The following is a 6,924-nucleotide window of genomic DNA, read 5'->3' on the forward strand; positions in this document are numbered from 1 at the left end:
AACGCAGTTTTCAGGAGTCTGAAAAATAATTCCCAGGACTTAGGAACTGCTGGTCCATTTCTTAAAACTCACTACATTGACCTTCACGGTGGCAGTCCGTACGTCTTATCTGCGAGCCTTTCCCAAGGGAGCCAGCTGTCCTCTGCCCCCAGCAGCTCCCGCACGGGCCACGTGTGCTCAGGAGACAAATGCCACTACACAGCCGCACTCCTACACAGCTCGCTTTCAGCTGTGGGCCACCCTGCCCCTGCTTAATAACGGCTCCATCAACATCCAGCAATAAAACGCACTTAATAACAAACAGCCGAGAAGGATTAATAGCTGCTTTGCTACGGTTCCAGCAGCTCCTGCCAAAGCTGAGCCACTTCAGGGACGCTGCCTCAGAGTGAAAGCTCCCACAACAGGGAAGCAAAGTACACTTCAGCTTATGAACATGAGTCCGGGTTTTGTTTACTCCACCTTATCTTTCCTCAGGCAAGGCCTAAACCTTCCACTGCGGTCCCTTAATGCAATCTAGCAACCAAATCCACCTGGCTACAGCTCAAACTTTTGCTTTCCAGTAGCAAAACCTTCTCCAGCTGCTCGTTGTGTGGGGACCCAGCTGTGGCCCATCTTCCCAAATACCCTTCTAAGGCAGGGGGGATCCAAGAAATGCTGCTTTGATTTAACTCCACCATCAGAATTGTGGCATGGTGTTTGATTCCTCCGAGCTGTTGTGGTAGATCAGGGAAAATGATCTCTCCAGAGGATGCCAGGAGGTGATGATCGCTCCTGGCACAGGCACAGATTCCCCCGATATCCCCCTCAGTCCTTCCAAACCACTACCTGAAGTATTGATTTTTCCTCCCTGTGTGAAAAGCTTTTCTCTTCACTTGGAAAACCAATGTTGCCATGGTACCTAAGCACTTTAAAGCCAGACCTGCATTTATGTGACTGTTTTCCTATGAGATGGGGAAGTGTTTTTGTCCCCCTTTCACCAAGGGCCAAACCCAGGTCAGGTGCCCAGCAGCTCAGGGGGTGTAAAGGCGCATCCATGGGGGGGGCACTCCAGCATCTTTAAGAGGCTGGTGATTGCAACATCTCTTGGGTTGCGTGTTGGAAAGAGCTGGAAGCAGCAGAGCTACCCTCCCATCGACATTATGTGTGGGAGCTAATACAAAGAAACTTAGTATGAATTGTTGACTCACGATGACACTAATGCAAAAGCTTCTCCTAAAAAACAACCTCCGCTCATTTGAGCCCTTCTCTTTTTTCTGTGCCTCAACAAGAAATGAAACAGAGCGTTTAGCTGATTTTTGTGCAAACACAAAAGCTTTCATCCACCTCCCATCTTTACTGTCATGATGACAATGCGTATCGTTTCTGCAAATCCAGTTTGGAAATACGCAGCAGTCATCGGTCTGTCTCTTCGAGCCCCCACAGGGCACGTGCCTGGGGGCGCCTGCTCCTTCCCTCCGGCGCTGCCTCCCCCCTGGCCCGGCCAGCCTGGCCATGCAGATCCTTGGACCAGAGACCAGAGCCCGCTCCTGCCTTTCTGGACATCGCTTCTTCTCAAGCTAGACGTAAGCATTAACCCCGCCACGTGGTCTGCACAGCACTGGCTCACGAGAGCACAGGATTTACTCCCGCTCAATAGCAGAGTAACATTTCTACCAAAGCGAGACACTTAACAGAAATTTCATTAGGGAGAAAGGTCGCCTCCCTAATTTCCTCTATAAATCCAATAGGACTACCGACAAATGCATTTCTGCATCTGAGAAATGGCATTATAACTTTATTTGAATGTCACAGCATCGTGCACTGTGCTGTCACATGAACACTGCAAGATGAGAGTAGAAAAATTTCCTTCCGCCCAAGGCTGTGATTTTCCCCCTATAGTAATAGTTAATACCTTTTTCTTTTTATCACCCCCGCCTCCCATTTTACCTCGTGGTTTTCTATTGCTTGAGCTTAGTCACAGAACTGTGGTGTTTGTATTTGGGAGATTCAGGTGGGAAGAACAACCTCCGTGAAGTTTAAACAGGTAAATCTGTTCGTTAGAGCGGGGAGAGGTGGCTGCCTGCTCGTGTTTTCCTAGCAATCGCTTGTGCCGTCTTCGTGCCCGTGTCACTTGCCTTTTCTGCAGGACGGTTTCCCAGAGAGAGGGAAAACACGTGTTTCCAGTCATGAGCACACCGCGCGTGAAACACGTGCTGACAAAAATGCCTGTCCCTCTGCCTGTCTGTTTGGGGATCGCCTCAAATTTACGGTGTCACAGATTGTTTGCCTTAGTAGCTTACGCGTGCGTTACAAAATCAGCTTTTATGTTTCTTTTTAAGTTTACGGAAGACAAAATAGCTGGGGGTGTGTCTGTGAACACATGCTCACATGCTGCCTTGGTGGCCCCCCTGCTCCCCAGCTCAGGAACTGCCGTGGCAGCCACAGAAGGGGCTTGGAGTAGGTGGCTGAATTTGTTTCACCTGAAGGTGCGCACGTCCCTTCTCAACATATTTAAAGCTTATTTCTAGTTAGGAGACATTACCATATTACTGATCCTATTAATGCCTGAGCTGTTCAAGCTGTCACTATAAAATGAGTATCAGCCCTGCTTTCGTGAAAGAGAAACAAATCCAAACAGTGCAGCCGGAGCCACACGCAATCGATTACAGCCATAGCAATGAACTTCTGACATCCCAAGTCCTCACCCTTCCTCCCTGGGGGCCCTGCTTTGGCCCAAGCAGTTAGTCAAAGGCAGCAGCTTGGTCTGAGCACGCTGTGGCTGGAGCATGACCAGCCCATGGGGGCAGCGCGCAGGTTTTGGGGAAGGGCCGGCCGGTGCCCATTGACGCAGCAGCCCCTTCTCCTCGCCCCCCTGCGGAGCCCGGGGGGACGCTGTCAGAAGAGGCATCTGCAAAGTGGTGCTACAGACAAATCTACTGAAGAGCGAAGCCGGTTCATGCCGTTCACCTCCATTAACTTTTGTATAAAACACGTCCTGTTATGTTAGCCTAATAGTCCTCAAGCTCCAGCTCAATTGAACTGGCTGAACTTAGTATTGACTTTCTGCTCAGTGTATTTTCGTTTTGTTCTCCTTATAAATGTTTGCAAGTATGGCAAACACAAGGGAGGCAATGTTTGAGGTGTTCCCGGTCCAGCCTGCTATAATGGGGCTTCCTCTGGTACAGCTGTTGAGGGAGAGGATATTTAAAACACTTTCTCATAAAAATATTTTATTTGGTTTTTAAGGGGGGGGATAGCTGACCAAGCTACAGCCAGGCTTCAAAAAAGGATTATAAGCGGCGTGTGGGGGGGTCTTATCTTAGCTCATACTGCCTGTCAAACTGGGCCCACAGCCTGAAGGGGGCTGTTGTTCGCCATCTGCAGAGGGAACCAGCTCTCCCCTAAGCACTAGAGAGCCCCTTAGCAAGGAGAGGGACCACACGCCCACCCCCTCCCAAGCACAGGCTTATGCCATACCCTTCAGTATGCGTTCAAAGCTCCTCCTCTCTCTATTCTAATGTATATCAAGGCTTTTAGTAGTAAAATTGCAGAAGGTTGTCATAGAAATTAATTAGGCTTCTGGGAGACCTGCCTAAGTGCTTTTGACGTAGTAGAAGCAAACTTACAATGGTTTATTGTTAATAAAAGAAAAAGTGATGATGTTCCCTGCTAACTTCGTTACTAAACTAGCCTGGTACTATGTTAATTTACTTCTTAGCTTAAGAAGTTTGTAAACTTGGTAGTAAGGATGTTTTAATAGAAGGACATTAGTAGGCCAGAGTGTGTTAATATTTAATTAATAATAACATTAATATTTCTATCTCCATCAAAGGGGAATACAGAAGGCTAAGGTTAGCCCACAGAATACTTCACAGCACCTTCTGCCGGCTATTAACAGCTAATTTGATGGTTTAAGGAAAGGAAAGAATGCATTGTGTGCCTGGGGAGGGGTTACCAAAGGTAAGATCCTGGGGATTAACCTTTTCAGTTGTTGTTGCCCCCACACCAACCAGGTCCTGTGTCTGCAGCCACAGGTACAGATTTTCTTCCCTGGAGCACTCAGCTGTTGTTGCTAACAGAGTTTGTTAAAATTATCACGCTGGGTTTGTTGGGGTTTTTTTCAGTTGTTCAAGCACACAATGTTTTCTGTAACTTCAATGAGGCTGTTGGAATGCCAAACCTAATGAAAGCACGTTTAATTAGGGAACACAGCTTTGATGAAAGAACATTTAACTGGGGGATGGCCTTTCTTCTGCTGGCATGTGCCCTACTGCAACAATGGCAATGCTGATGGAAAAGGAAGGGCAGGGACCACAGAAAGCGGCCGGGCTTAAGTGCTCTCTCCGAGAAGCCTCTTCTTTTGCTGCTGCCAGAGGCAGAGCACTGGGCTGGATGGACCATGGCTCTGACCAGCAGGGCTGTCTGCTCTTCTGAGTCAGCCACGCCAATGGCTAGGACCTGAACTTGCCCAGGTCCCCTCTGCTGGCTGCAAGGTCAGGGAGAAAATTTGGCAGAGAAGGGGGGCAGGTGGGATCAGGGGTACAGAAAGCGAGGAAGATACCCTAGGAATGCAATTGGCACATGACACTTAAAACTGGTGTTTCCCGAGAGAAGGACACGCAGAATGGCAATTCTGCAGCCAGACGGAGCGGGTAGACCCAGGTGACCAAGCTCAGGTCTGGGCCCTGCAGGCTGTGTCCCCCGTGTGGGGCAGAGGGCTCAGGCTGTGACCTCTCAGCCCTCCTGCCTGCAAGGCAGTTCTTCCAGCTCCCCTCATGCAGATGTTTTGTCTGCTGTGGCTGTGACTTTCTAGTCTCTGTTGTGGGAAGATGGTTGCTGTTCACATTCACGAAGGTGAAATTTCTGGCGGCAGTCGTTTGTCATTCCTCAAGCCCAGAGAAGTTCAGGGATTTTGGCTTTTTATCTTAGATTAATTTTTTTTTAGTAAGAAAAACTGCTATTCTCTTCACATCACACCTAATGTAATATCCAGGGAGAAGGTACGTGTTATGCTTTGCACTGAGCTAATGCCCCACCACAGCTGAAAGGTGATCTCCTGCCCGAGATGCACCATCTGGGGTGGTCATCTGATCCTGTACTGAGCTAATTCATGTAAGTAACAGAAAAATAGCCCTAAACAGGTAGGAAACATGAAAAAAAAAGTGCTTGACAAGAGAACAGTGGCGGAGCAGAGATGCACTGTCAGATGTAAGAGGAGTTACAAGTGGGGGCAGGACCTTTTCAGTGGCAGCTGCTGGAGATTCCCTCAGCTCCAACCACATAACCTGACCTTCACATCACTTCTCGCCTGCTGTGCTCCACAGTGCTTCAGCAAAGCTTGACTGACGTGGGGAAGTGTTACTCCCATCCTTCTCCTGGCAGGGAGGACAGAGATTCACCTGAGCTGGGGGAATCCTCCCTTCAGTTTACCTCATGGTAGAAACTTCTGAAGCCACATCAATCGCTGGCTCCAGGGCTACTTAGTGGACAACTAGCTGCCACCATGTGTCGCTAGGTTCAGACTCAGACAGAAGTCACCCCTACCTATGTATGTAGGCATTCAGACAGCTGTCAGAACAGATTACCCTTCATTTTGTTACCCGCCCTGATATTACATTTTCAGGCCTTTTAAGAAGTCTGTCATGAATTTAAAAAAAAAGCCTAGAGAGTTCAGTTATCACGTTTCCCTTCCTACTTGCCTGACGGGAAGAAGTGATTGGGGTTTGCGAGTGAAGACTGCGGAGACAGTTAATGGGAAGAAAACCCTGCAGAGAAAATAGCGTGTATCCGCCAAGTGTATATGTGCCACACAGCCAGGAGTCAACCCACGCTGTCTAGCTGGTGAACCTGCTCTGGTAAGCTTCTGTGTCCAGATGATTATGCCAGCAAGCAGTTCTTCTATGGCCTCCCCAGCCAACTGTCCCAAAATGAACTACTAGCTGCATTTACAGCCCATCACAGGTGAGCAGAACAGATTATTTGAATTTGACCTGTGGGCGTTTTCCAAGTCAGAAGCATTCTGGCACCTTTCTTACATTTCTTCCTTTGCATTTAAAACACACCTTGTTTTGCAGCATTTTGTCTGCTGTAGTATCAACTACCACAAGCTATAGCCTGTCCTCACCTCTGTCTGACAGATTGTCCTTTCATGGTGAAGAATTCCCCGAGTCTGAAGACTCACCTGCTGCTGAGAGTACTGGGTTTGGCTGGGATGGAGTTCAGCTTTCTCCCCAGCAGCCCGTAGGGTGCGGTGCTTTGCATCTGTGACCAAGGCAGTGTTGATAACACACCGGTGTGGTGGCTATTGCTAAACAGTGCCCGCACAGTGTCAAGGTCTTCTCCCTTTCTCATTCTGCCCCCACAGCTAGGGCTAGGCAAGAAACTGGGAGGGGGCACAGTTGGGACAGGTGACCCCAACTGACCAAAGGGATATCCCATACATAAGGCATCATGATCAGCAACAACTGCTCGTGCTGAGGCCCTGCTTCCCAGGAAGTGGCTAAATGTCTGCCTGCCGATGGGAAGTAGTGAATTAATTCCTTATTTTGCTTTGTTTTCAGATACAGCTTTTGCCTTCCCTATTCAACTGGTTTTATCTCAATCCACAAGTTTGCCAGCTGCAGTCGACTCAGCACACTAGGTCAAGGGAAATCTGAGCTAAATTGGGTGGGACTACACGAAGCAGACTCAGTGGATAATATGTCTTCTTTTTAGGAAAATACATTGGGTGGGCCTTTAGACAAACACTAAATGGAACATGTGAGAGAGACTGTAAACGCTACAGCAAGGAGTCACTCAGAGAGGACTCTGGGTTAGAGATGAGACAGATCGACCATGCAAAACATTTAGCTCCTCAGAACTGTACCAAGCGGTTGTTGGTTTTAATTTAATTTGCTTTTACCTCCTTTAAATAACCAGTCTAAGAGGTGTCTTTATTTTGCCTTT

The sequence above is a fragment of the Rissa tridactyla genome, chromosome 1 (assembly GCF_028500815.1).
Source record: "Rissa tridactyla isolate bRisTri1 chromosome 1, bRisTri1.patW.cur.20221130, whole genome shotgun sequence".
NCBI lineage: Eukaryota > Metazoa > Chordata > Aves > Charadriiformes > Laridae > Rissa > Rissa tridactyla.